The sequence below is a fragment of the Schistocerca nitens genome, chromosome 4 (genome assembly GCF_023898315.1).
Source record: "Schistocerca nitens isolate TAMUIC-IGC-003100 chromosome 4, iqSchNite1.1, whole genome shotgun sequence".
NCBI lineage: Eukaryota > Metazoa > Arthropoda > Insecta > Orthoptera > Acrididae > Schistocerca > Schistocerca nitens.
The window spans coordinates 415,665,106-415,678,721 of NC_064617.1; positions in this window are offsets into that span (position 1 = coordinate 415,665,106).

Below are 13,616 nucleotides of genomic sequence, written 5' to 3' on the forward strand. Positions count from 1 at the left end.
GTATCTATGTGGTCTTTCCAACAGAAGTTGTTCGTGATTTTAACACCCAGGTACTTAGTTGAATTGACAGCATTGGGAATTGTACTATTTATCGAGTAATCGATTTCCAACGGATTTATTTTGGAACTCATGTGGATCACCTCACACTTTTCTTTATTTAGCGTCAACTGCTACCTGCCACACCATATAGCAATCTTTTCTAAATCGCTTTGCAATTGATACTGGTCTTCGGATGACCTTACTAGACGGTAAATTACAGCATCATCTGCGAACAACCTAAGAGAACTGCTCAGATTGTCACCCAGGTCATTTATATAGATCAGGAATGGCAGAGGTCCCAGGACGCTTCCCTGGGGAACACCTGATATCACTTCAGTTGCTCATGTGATTCGATAGCAAACCAACATCGAAAAAGGTCGTTCAAGTACATATGCCGACGTCGCAAGCATAATATGAAGGTATGGAAGAAGTACATGAGGATACTGAACGTGTAACTGGGCATGTAATCCTAGATGATGTAATTGTCGTGGAGGATAGGAACGCAGTTCAGAGGAAGGAGTGGAAGAAAGTGTTGTGGGAGAGTATAGGCTTGAAAGTAGGATTGAGAGGTGAAGGACTAATTGAGTTCTGTAATAAATTTCAGATTATAATAGCGAATACTCTCTTCATATCAAGGAGTGGAGTAACACTTGGAAAATATCTGGATATGCTGAAAAATACCAGCAAGATAACATCGTAGTCAGGCAGTGATTCCAAAATCAGATGTTAGATGGTCAGGCGTACCCGAGTGCAGATATCCACTAAGGTCATAATTGGGTGGTGACGAAAAGTAGACTGAAGTTTAAGAGAAGAGTACGGAAGGATCAAGTGTGGAAGGGAGTGAGACACTGTCGTACGGAGGAATAACGGGAAGAATTTGAAGTTAGCTTAGGATATGGATATTGTGATAAGGAATACTAGACAAGGCAGTGCAGTTGGAGAAGAGTGGACATGTCTAAAAAGTACAGCCACATATTGTGGACAGACAAACATAGGTACACGCAAGATAACCGTGAAGAAACCTCGTGTAACAGAAGAAATACTTCAGTTAGTTTGCGTACTGAAGTAAAAAAGTGTTCTGGGGAAGTGGGAAATACAGCAATGCAAATCTCTAAGAAATGAAATAAATAGGAAGTTCATGGCAGGCCAGGTGTAATGGCTGTAGGAAAATGTGAAGAACTCGAATAGGAAATGATCGTCGGGAGGATTTACTCGACATGTAAAAAGGAAGTAAAATTGAAAGTGCAAAGGGAATTAATATCGTGACAGCAACATAAACTGGAGTATTTATGGATGAATTAGAAGAGCCAGTGTTAGAATTTAAAGATCACTTGAGATCAAAAAAGAAGTTTGGGACAAATAACATTCCATAGGCATTCCGAAGACCAATATAGGCAACGGCCACCGTCCTTGGTACAGTGTAACAGCGGTTCCCGTTGGAACAACGACGTTAAGAGTTGTTGGATTTGATTAGCAATCTGATTTGTACCCTTCCGGGTCGGGCTGTCGAGCGCTATTGGCAAGATGGTTGCACTTGAGTGAGAAGTATATGCTTCGGTCACAAAATCTTACAACGGCCGGGAGAGCGGGAGCTGGCCACACGCCCCTCTATATCCGGATACAGTGACACCGTCGGCTGAGGATGACATGGCGGTCAGTCGGTCCCGTTGTGCCTTCCGAGGACTCTTCGGGCGGAGTATAGTGTTAAGGACAATGGGGACCAAAAAGCTATTCAAGTTGAAGCGTAGAAACTATGAGGCGGGTGATGTACACCAGACTTTCGCAAGTACTATATACAATATCATCAAGGGCGGATAGGTACGAGAACTATGGCACAATAGGCTTAACAGCTCATACATCTCATCTGATGATAAAAATAATATACAGAGGAGTAGAAAAGAAAACAGAAGATTTGTTAGATGATTATCAGTTTGGCTTTGGGAAAGTAAAGTCACCAAAAAGGCAATTTTGACGTTGCGCTTGATAACGGAACATGAAAAACCAGGCATGCTCATAGGATTTGACGACCAAGAAAAAGGGTTAGTGCAAAAGGAGCAACATGTCCGAAATTCTTAGATAAACATCACAATGCTAACAGGAAATGCGGATAACTTACAATATGTACACGAACGAAGTGGGAACAATAGGGCTGGATAACCAAGAACGAATTGCTCTGGCTAAAAACGGTGTAAGACAGGGTGTAGTCTTTCGCCCAACTTTTCAATCAGTTTTTCGAAGGAGAAAATAAGAAAATAAACGAAAGCTTCAAGAGTGGGATTAAAATGAGTGAAAGGATGTCAATAATAAGATTACCTCTGACAATGCTATCCTCGGTGAAACTGAAAAAGAATTACTGGAACTGTTGAAAGGAATGAACAGTCTGATGAATATCTAAAGTGGATTGAGACTAAACCAGAAAGAAACGAAAGTAATTACAAGTAGAAGTAAGCTAGAAGCATTACATCAAAATCAGTGACCACGAAGTAGACGTAGTTAAGGAATTCTTCTATTGTGGAAGGAATGATGGACAAATCGGAGAGAACATATAGAGCAGACTAACAGAGGCATACAAGGCACTCTTGACCAAAGGACCTCTACTGGTGTCAAAGTCTTTAATTTGAGGAAAACATTCCTAAGTACGTTTCGAGCACAGCATTGTATGTTAGTGCATCATGAACTGTGGGAAAACCGGAACAGAAGAGCATCGAAACACTTTGGGCGTGGTGCTACAGAAGAATGTTGAAAATTAGGAGGACTGATAAGGTAAATAATGAAGAGGTTCTACTCAGAATCGGCGAAGAAAGTAACATGTGGAAACAATGACAAGAAGAAGGGACAGGATGATAGGATGTATGTTATGGCATGAGGGAATAATCTTCTGGTACTACAGGCAACAGAAGAGGGTAAAAACTGTAGGGACAGACAGAGCTTTGAATACATCCAGTAAATAATTGAGGACATATGACGTAAGAGCTACTGTGAGATTAAAAGGTTAATACAGGAGAGGAATTAATGACTGGCTTTACCAAATGTGCAAACTGAACTAGAGCGGAAGTTCTCGGCACAAGAAACATGCAGCTGGAGACAGAAACCAGGCACCCGTTGGTAATTTCTTAGATATCTCAGATTTCCTGCTGTAGAATTTCTCAGAGCAGTGAACTTGTGTGTGTGTGTGTGTGTGTGTGTGTGTGTGTGTATGTATGTATGTGTGCCAATGCCTGTGACGAAACTTCTGCTTTCCATCAACTCTGGATTCCACTAGACGATACATGATGAAGTTGATTTTTCCTTGCTTTTCGAAGAAAGGAAATTTTGTAAGTAGTATGTCATAGTAGTTTGATTGAAATCCTAAGTGTTTCAAAATCCATGTTGTCCATATGGACAAAATAATGTATGTGTAAAGTGGCAGTTTATAAGACGCAATCGTTGCGAGTGTCTTTAGTGTTTTTCCAGATACCTTCGCTAAATGAAACCTAATTTCAATTTAACACATTTTATGTGTTCTGTTAAGCTAAATTTCAGGGAGGTTGGATGGAGGTTTGAGGTCGTGAACTGCATATATCTGAAGAAGTATTCTTGCTGAGCGAGATCATTTCACAGAGGATGCCATACGCTGCCAACTGGTGAACTTTGTTCCTTAAGATTAACGGGTAGTTGACCCATGTCAACTAACATCAGAACTGTTCATAAGAGAAAATGCTGGAAGCCGCGATCTAGATACATACATCAGCGACTGTGAATCTCCCACACGCTCATCTTCCGCAGGCTGTCTTACATGTACTTTCTTTTGACATTAGGAGTGATTCAGCGAGAGGAGAAAAAGTATTTAGTAACCGTTTCAGTGCAACACAAAATGTGCCTCACGATGAATCAGAATGTGTTCATTGTACCCTGTTATGTGAAGGACAATTTTTCGGACACGTATGCAGAACTATTTGCGCCTGACTCTAGGACTGGGTGTGTTTTGACAGAACCTTCATCGAACTTTGCAATGCAGAATTTAGTGACACACTGTTACGAAACGGATTCTGTTACTAAGCGGATTCTGTTGTGCATAAAACCATAGCTATCAGTAAAAAGTTCGAATACCAGAAAACGAAGACGTTGTCATGAAAAGCGTGGGACAAAGTCAGACGAAATTTCAACGACTTTTATCCTTGCACGTGGAATTAAGAGACTTTACTGTCGAAACGTATATAGGACCTGCATCTTTATCCTTCCAAATTCCTGTTGCGCACGAGTGAAATCGTCCAGGTGGACTTCCACGTGACGAGTTCTGCTGATGGGTTCTGAGTGAAGAGCACACAGGAATTTTGGATCGACAGTTTTTCATTCCTTGAAATGAGGCCTCGTTCAGCCTTTCGCGGTAACTGAACTCTTCGAACATGCTTCAGTATCTATCAGAAGGTCGCCATCAGTGCGCTGAAGTCACGGCATTACTTTGATTGGTGATTGGTCCACTATTTCTGGTGTCAGCATAGTAACATGACTCTTTCCCCAAACTCTTAATGCCCACCAGTAAACCCACAAAATATGTAATAATTATGTATGTGCAACAACTCACAGAAGGTGGTGTATTTAATGAGTATTTTCAGTATGATGTTGCAGTAACAGTCATCGCCTTGACCAAGCTGTCAAGTAATTTTGGGTCAGGTGCGAATACGTATACAATTTTTTAACTACCTCAAATAACTCATCATCCATACTAACGTTTATTTTACTTTTCATTCACAAAATAGTATATACAATTGATGGGCTTTATTCAAAAATCGCTGGGAGAGTTTACATTAACGGTTTTGAGCCAGTTTTTTTAATTTACGGGAAGAGTGTCATCAAGGTGGACGGCCGTACACGTTGTGCGATACGGGTTAAAAAATTCCATTTATGACAATGTATTTTCACAAACATATGTGGAGCCAAGCATAGCAGCCAGGTTAAAGGCTAAATTTTGGCAGTTTCCGTATTTTTCTGGGACACGTTTACTCCAAAATTCTTTGGCAGCTGTACTTTTATACGTTTGCGAGGAAACAGTTCCCTACAGTCTGTTTTCTCCATTTTGAGTAAAGGCTTTGAAAGGTGGAACAACTTTGTATCTGCATCAGTCTGTTATGCCACTGGAGAAACTTCAAAAGAATCGCGACAATTTCTCTTTCTCTGCAAAGTCGTGGAATCTTGCTGCAGATTCTGAGAATTGACATAAAATTTGATAATACTGCAATGTCTATTTTAGAATAATTTTTGTATTCAAGAATTGTTGGAAAGTGGATAAATTATAGACTTTAAATGTCTTTTACAAAGATATCCAGCTTGCGCCGGAAAGAGGACACACGTTTTGTCAGATCAGGTTGGTTGGTTGGTTGGTTGGTTTTCGGGGAAGGAGACCAGACAGCGAGGTCATCGGTCTCATCGGATTAGGGAAGGATGGGGAAGGAATTCGGCCGTGCCCTTTCAGAGGAACCATCCCGGCATTTGCCTGGAGTGATTTAGGGAAATCACGGAAAACCTAAATCAGGATGGCCGCACGCGGGATTGAACCGTCGTCAGATCAGGTATTAATTTCCCGTTTCCTTGTAGCTCTATATTGAGAGCGTTTAAATATTTAGAATCTGTTTCATGAAAGCCACGGCTTGCATAATGCGTTGGTTTGACAGAAAATCGTGATGATCCTTCCTTATTTGGTATCTAGGTTCTTTTAGAAAGAAGTGTTAAGAAAGAAGTTACTTTTCCTTCTGTATGCCAGAAGCGTTCAGTCAGACGACTTTTACTTAACCAACAAACATCGTTGTGATGATCACACTGCACTTAATCACAGTCATACAAAATTTGTTTTAGCTGTTTGTGACGAAGGAAGCAACGAGACCTCATCGGATTAATCAACTTCTTTCAGAGTATCAGTATATTTTCCTAAAGGCGATCATATGAATTAGTTAATGATGAGATAGTGGTCCTGTATTCTCATCCCGAGATTCCTCACTAGTCAATTTCTTTGCCGATAATCGCGGGGCTCATCATTTGAAAGTAACATCATTTTATCATAACTAATGTCTAATCTTGTCAAAAGCATTGAACAAAACTTCTGCATCAGTCCTGCCTTTAAATGACAATATTGTTAGCAATAGTTCTCTAAATGCTTTACTTTCCATGTCCAAAAAGCGCACGATAGCAGTCTTCTGTTTTTCGTCAACGGTTTCACATGATTAATTAAGTGCTACGGCGTGGCAAGTAATCTTCTGCAGATGAGCTAGGAAACTACTTTTATTGTCAGCGGTCATTATTTGGGTTTTTCTGGTATGTCATCTTGCGGACAATGGAACACTTTGAATTACGGCAACAACATTCCTTGATCCTTCAAAAACCACCGCGACGACTTGCAGCAATGGCTTTTCGTATTTATTAAGCCTATAACACACACAAAACGCTCCTTCGGCAGATTTTTTCCCCCCTGTCATAGAGCGATTTAGTAAGGCCGTGCGTTTTTCTAAGACATACCAGCAGGTTTACTTGACGACCGTCACTAGCCGGAGAAAAATTTGTATAGAACTGCTGATGAGTTGTATCGTAGTGTTGCTTTAAGTTGCCTCTTTTTAACTAGAGTGACCGTTCTGTAGCATAAGGGCAAACTGGAACAAAGGTCCAGGCCTATCAGGCAGCGTAAAACAATATTGTTCCCCTCACTCAGTCAAATACTTCCTTCTTTCATTATCCACTTTAAACTTTTTAGGATCCACGGTGATGTATAACATAACTTTATATGCCTCGACAATAGGGAGAGAAATGAGGATCAGCTATGTACGAAATCACGACTACCAACGAAGTAACCATAAAATTTATCTGCCGGCCGCGGTGGTCTAGCGGTTCTAGGCGCTCAGTCCGGAACCGCGCGAACGCTACCGTCGCACGTTCGAATCCTGCCTCGGGCATGGATGTGTGTGATGTCCTTAGATTAGTTAGGTTTAAGTAGTTCTAAGTTCTATGGGACTTATGACCACAGATGTTGAGTCCCATAGTGCTCAGAGACATTTAAAATTTATTTAATTGAGATTCGTTCTTAATAAAAAAAAATGTCGCCACCCGGCACGAAGCGCGTGCCGCCGACGATCCGCAGAGGACTTGCTTCTGCGCGAAAATGTATGTTGACGCACCGAAAAGCATCTGCTTCCATGTGGCAGGTCGCTGCAGCCCTGTTAACCTACCCGAAAGATAAAATTATCATTTCGCCTGTTCACCTACCCGAAAGATAAAATTATCATTTCGCATTGAAGTTTTATAAAGTGGTGTTAAGCTTTCATTCGAGTTACAAGCATAAAAATTGAATATGCATATCCGTTTAAAAGATTCTTCGCAGGTTCCAGAGTCAGATATCGATTTACAAAATTTCCTGTTTCTTTAAATAAAATTCTGGTGTTGCCTACGGGTCTACGGAACTTTGACCTGCGAGGCCAAAAGCAATGAACCAGATCTTGTTGCCCATCTCTTCCAAGCCAAGTTGAGGAATGGTGTTGTAAAGATATCACTAAAACTCAAGGTGAGAGTGAGGCGGGGCGCTGTCCTACACAAAAAACAAATCATGGGAATCTTCGTGAAGAAGGAGAAACGACCAATTTTGCATTAACCTCTGTTGGTCCATCATTGGCCAGGGGACATTGGCTGATTAAGTAATTGTCAATGTCAATAAAATTCACCAACAGCCCTGTATTTCAAGATGTTATTTAATTTTATTATTCCATCCTGTACGTTCTGTAACAATGTTTATAACTCGAAAATTAATGGATGCTATAAAACAACAAACTCTGCTGCAGAACTCAGGCATTTTTGTAACACACACCTATTCACATAATCTGCAAGTCCCCTTTGAAATATAAAAACTTGAACTAAAACCAGTAGTCCTTTCGCGCTTCATCGTCAGTATAACATTTCCGCCAGATACTTCATACGGAGTCTCTTGTACGGAGCTGATACAACATGAATTTCCCGTATTCGATCATTACTCCCATAACTCTGACGAAAAGGCAGCAGCAACATAATTAAGCATAGAAAAGCAGAGACCAGTACGGTGATGTATCTTGCCGCTGGTGTCCTTAAGATACGACCAGATTGTCTTTGGATTTCTAACAGATTCATAGAAGAAATGTCGTTAGGAGAACTATTAAAAAACATCGAGCGTTGAGGTCTGGGCTAGTTTCGATCAGAACTTGTGGTCACCTATTGAAGAATGGTAGCGGAAAACGTTCCATGTGCCATATCTCACATTTGTCAAGAAAATCAGAAAACATTGTAATTCTTTATGTGCAGATTTATTTGTATCCTTGAGCAAGGTGTGAGTATGACTAGCGCTCCGATGGTTTCGTACAGATTTAGTTATGTATATAGACAGTTCATCCACCCCGCGAATCGTGAATGTAGGGGATTTTAGTCTGTTCGGCTAAGTCCTTGTGAAAGAAATGGCAACAGTACTACCTAAGTGCAACTGATAAACATAATTGGTCTTTCAGATGAAGTCCGGCAAGGTATACGTTAGCCGTGGTCCTCCCTCCTTTGAATCTTTTAGGCCCATTAAGATTTTGACACTAATCTCCTTCAGAATATTCTATTTAAGTATTATAGAGCGGCGGTGCAAATATTTCTCTCCCGTTGGGACAAATATTTTCCTTACAAGGGTGGCTATGTTGAGAAATATACGCGTATGTGGGGGCATTAAGAATAAAGATATAGAATTTTAATAACGTTGGTCTTGTTTCAAGCGCTCAAAGAATTTTCATATAAAAATTGCGGTCGTTTACGTTCCAGCATGCCTGCGCAGTAATGTATGTCCCAAACATTTGCTCCTTGATTTGACACTTCAACCAAGTTCAGAGACATGCAGCAGATTACCGAGAACACAGCAGCATTGTTAATGCTCTTAAGTTTTCCTTGTTTACTCCACAACTACTCTATACGAAATGATATTCTCTACCTGCCTGGAACTGTTCGTCGCCATACGGTCTTGTACGTTAACGCAACTATTTACACTTTGAAATGTCAAATTAAAGCACCTTCGGCTGTCCAAATTTCCAGTTGTTATTTTATTTCAACAAGCCAGCGTTACTTTACGTTACTTTACACCACTTTCAGCCCCTCTGACCTACGTGCAGAAAGACTCCCACCTCTGGTCCTGTCAAAATAGGAGCCAGCATCCAGCTTCTGGTATAAGTAAATTTCTTCCAAACACAGCGATCCATTCAATCAATGCTTCCTGTCAGCAAGTGATGATCACAGAAATCGCTGTGTTAATAAGAAATCTACGAATACTAAATGCTGGCGCGTACTTTGAATTCTTTGTATACGTCGGTCAGGGCCTGAAGGTGACGTAATGTAGTTCTGGAACTGCTTGCTAAAATAAAATAACAAGTGCTAATTTAGACTGCTGAAGGTGTTTTAATTGGAGTTTTATGACGAAGAGCCAAGGTACAGAAGCCTTGTGTATAAAGGATAGACTTACTGCTTACTGTGAGTTTACGCTTTGTGTGAGCTCCAGAATTATCTGCCTGAAATGCTTTTCTGAGAAGGCATTGGATACCATTTCGGAAGGTGTTTTATGTGTACCATCGACTTTAAACATGGTTGGGTAAGAAGCGTACAACTTTGAACATGGCTGACATTTGCAGCAACCGTATACACAAGTTTGAAAAATATGTAAAAATCTGCCAACCGGTTGCATAGGTTTTCTATATACCTTGACCAGGTTCCGTCACCTCTAAGGGTGACTTCATCAGAAGGAAGGTAATTACATGAACATATCGTCAGAGATGTACAGTGATTTAAGAGCTGAGTTTCTCAAGTCATACATTAAAATATAAGACATAATGTTCTTCAAAAAGTCAAACATCAAAACATAAGTAACAGCGGTGTGGTGTGTCTCTCCTCGACTTTAAACATGTATTCTGGCCAACACGGTCAGTAATTTCCCTAATTTAAGACTATAATTGGTGCAGTATGCCATCAACAGTTCCGTGTTAAGATGTCATTAACTTGGTCCAGAGTGGGAGGAGGATATACGCGGAGACGGGTCTCCGCTCGGGCAGTCCACAGCGCAGCTCGGTGACAAGAACGCCCAACTTGCTTTGCAACAATGGCCTGCAGGCTAGGCACGATTAAAGCTCTGTGCTGCCCCGGGTGGCCGTCTGAGTCATTTCGGACGTCAGAGTTTCTGGCCAGTTCTGCGGAGGGTCTGCCTGACAGTAGCAGCGGAGGCGGCGGCGGCGGCGGCGTTGCCCGCATTCCAGGAGGCGAGCGCGCTGCCGCTCGGCCAAGTCCCGCTGGCCGTCTCAGTTAGTCAGTAGCCTCGCCGGATTCGCGAAACATTCTCCCGAGAGGCAAATCGTCAAGTTATCAACGGGTAACTCTGAGACACCCTCGGGCTATATATTTTCTACGAAATTACGTGCATTTGGCTCTGAAAGGCGTAATTTCTGTTATTGTAAGCGCTGATTTTAAGAGAACTTAAAAATATATTGCTGACGATCGCCCTGATGTCTCACAGAACATATGGAATACTTAAATAATGAACAGGAATCTTTTATTGTTAGGTAAGGTCTAATCAGACACAATTTATGAAGTATTTCGGAAGTATTTAATTTTTCTGAATTGTAAGGCGTTGTTGTGGGTAGAGATGTATTACCCAGTTGTGACCAGTGTTGGTTCCGATCGGGCCGTGGGGAGTTAGCGAACAGCCGAGATGGTTAAGGCGACTCGTCGCAATAAGAGAAAAATCCGGTTTCGATTCCCTGTCTGGTACAAATTTTCACATGTCAGAACTGAGTAATATATGTATATCCATTGCAGATGATGTCATGCTATTTGCATTCAGAGAAAATCTGGAATAATATTTCATACAGCTGCTGATCGCTATATGAAACGTGAAAGTCGCCCATTTATAATAGTGGTGGAGTGCAATGAATAGTGTAACATTATCTTGTGTGTAAGTAGGCTCTGTGGGTACATGGTCGACAATCTCAAATTACTAACGAATGTTTCCCAGACTACATACTAGTTTTTACTGAACTGAAGTACACTCAGAGACCCACGAAGTTAACCTGCACAATAATTAAAGCAGGCGGTCAAGTTTTTCAGAGGGAATGTTTCAATCTATATCCACGCCGGTATAAATGAAACTTGGAAAATTATTTCTAGAATGACTACATAATAAGGCAATGCTTCTAAATAGCAGTAATTACTACTACTTCAGAAGGATGTAAACAGACAGGACGTGAAAAGCAAGAAAATTACCAATCTCTCCTTGATGAAATATTAAACTAGATATTCACGGACGTTATTAGAACTGTATAAAATAATCGTTATTAAAAAGAAAACGAATGAGCAGGCTTTAGAAGTGGGTGTAGTATACTGGAGATTAAGATATATGTGAATGCGAATAGAAAAGGCCAGTAAATATGAATTTAAAGTTGTCAAAGATAACGATTGTTAATTAACATTTGATACACCTGCAACAAAGTTAACCTCGTCATTTTGGGAGAGAAGGCATTTATAAATTATATACTGTGTAGGGTGTCACAAAAATATGTTTTACAAACTTTGGAAACAGGTTGCCTACAGCATAATAAGAAAAATGTTATAAACATATGTCCGAAAATACTTCTTTTTCAAGTTATTAATGTAAGCTGAGGTACAATGGCTCTCGAGGTACACCCCAAAAACTTCACTCGTTTGACTCATTGAAGTTATGTAGCCAGGGAGACTTGTTTACGTGCGTCAGTCCTGTGTCTTCCACGTGTCCGTTGTGTGTATGTACTATAGGTAGCGAGTGCTCCTTTCACATATAGTAGGGTAATTTTGTGAATAGGTAGACATGATTTTTATATACGGCTAAAGGACACGAAATTGTACGGCTATATCAGATGGCGTTTCCAGACCGAAGACAGTCATTTAATCTTCGTTGCTATGCATCGTCGCATTTCCCAGAAGGATCCGTAGCACCACAAACTACTGACCGAGGAAAACTGCATGTCGCTCGTACGCCTTATCAAGAAGAGCTCTTTCTACAGACTGTCCTAGAAGGACGAGACATGAGCGCAAGCTAAGTGGTCGTGGCGCGTGGTACATTACCAGATTCAACGGGGAGGAGACTTCAAGAGCAACTCGACTCATGTACACAGGACCTTACGCCTTCCAAGCACCAAGGAATGGAGAACTTCTGCCGAGGGACCGATGACCGTTGCAGTCAGGTCCCTTTAATCCCACAAACCAACCAACCAACTTCTGCCGATAGAATGTGGCACAAATTCACAATCCGTTGTTTGTCTCCTCAGTTTCGTTTGTAGACGAGGCAACGGTCGGAAGAGATAGAATAACAAGTTACCACAACAATAATATGTGCGCTGATCGTAATCCCCTTGCTACACTACAGAGTAGACATCAGCAGCAGTTTAAGACTAATTTGTGGGCTAGGACTGGAGGTGACTATGGCAGGGCCATGCTTTCTTCCAGCACCTCTTACGGGCGCTTTCAGCATAGCTTTTATTCAGATCACCCTAAAAGGAATACCAGAACTGATGCCCCTGCAAATACGAAGAAAAATATGCTTTATGCATGACGGAGCTCCAGCCCATTTCAGTATCTGTGTGTAGGCCGCTCATTTCTGCTTCGTTGAGTGCAGATACATACACCTATGATCAGAAGTTGAACATACTACTTTTATATGATGAGTGTATAAGAAATGCCATAAAAACAGTACAGCGGTATAGGCCTATTTATCCGGATCTCCAATGTCGGATGCGTCAGTCAGTTCCACGAGTTGTTAAGATACTAGTGAGGACAGGCTGCTTGGACGTCAAAAGAGGAACACACAGAAGCTTTCCAGGCTACGACGCTAATGAATCCGCACAGTGCTACGAGGCAGACTGCCAAGGAACGTCGAATGAAGCAGACGAGTGTCCTTCGCATCCAGTATCGACAGAATTTCCATCGCTGCCATCTGTCGGTAGATTAGATATTCGCCGACCGTGATTTCGAACTTCGTACAGACTTTCGTCGGTTTGCCCCTCAGCAACTGAGAGACGACCCTACCTTTTCCAATGAGTGCTCTTAATAGATTAAGTAACGTTTATAAAAACGGTAATTTAAAACTGCTTAACATGCATTACTGGCCAGCCGAAAACCCACACTGGCTTCGTCAGGTGCAACAACAGCCGTGAGGCATAAAAGTAAGGTTCGGTACCCCAGGAAATTTCTTCGTGGGACATAACTTCATCTCAGGTCCTCCACGTGTTTATTCGTACGCTCTCTCTCTGACGAACATTCTGTCGGTTCTTCTAAAAGAGGTACCACTGGATAGTCGACAGTGTATGTGGCTCCAACGCGACAGTTGTCAAGCTCACTCGTCCCATGTTGCACGGCAAATATTGAATGAGATCTTTCCTGGACGTTCGAGAAGACGAAATTCTGTTGTTAAACGGCCTGCGAGATACCCCGATTTGACTTCTCTTCATTTCTTTCTATCGCGGGTATTCAAAGATGCAGCCTATGAGGAAGCCCCAACTACGCCGGGCGATATGTGTCATCGAATCTCTAGCGCATGCTTT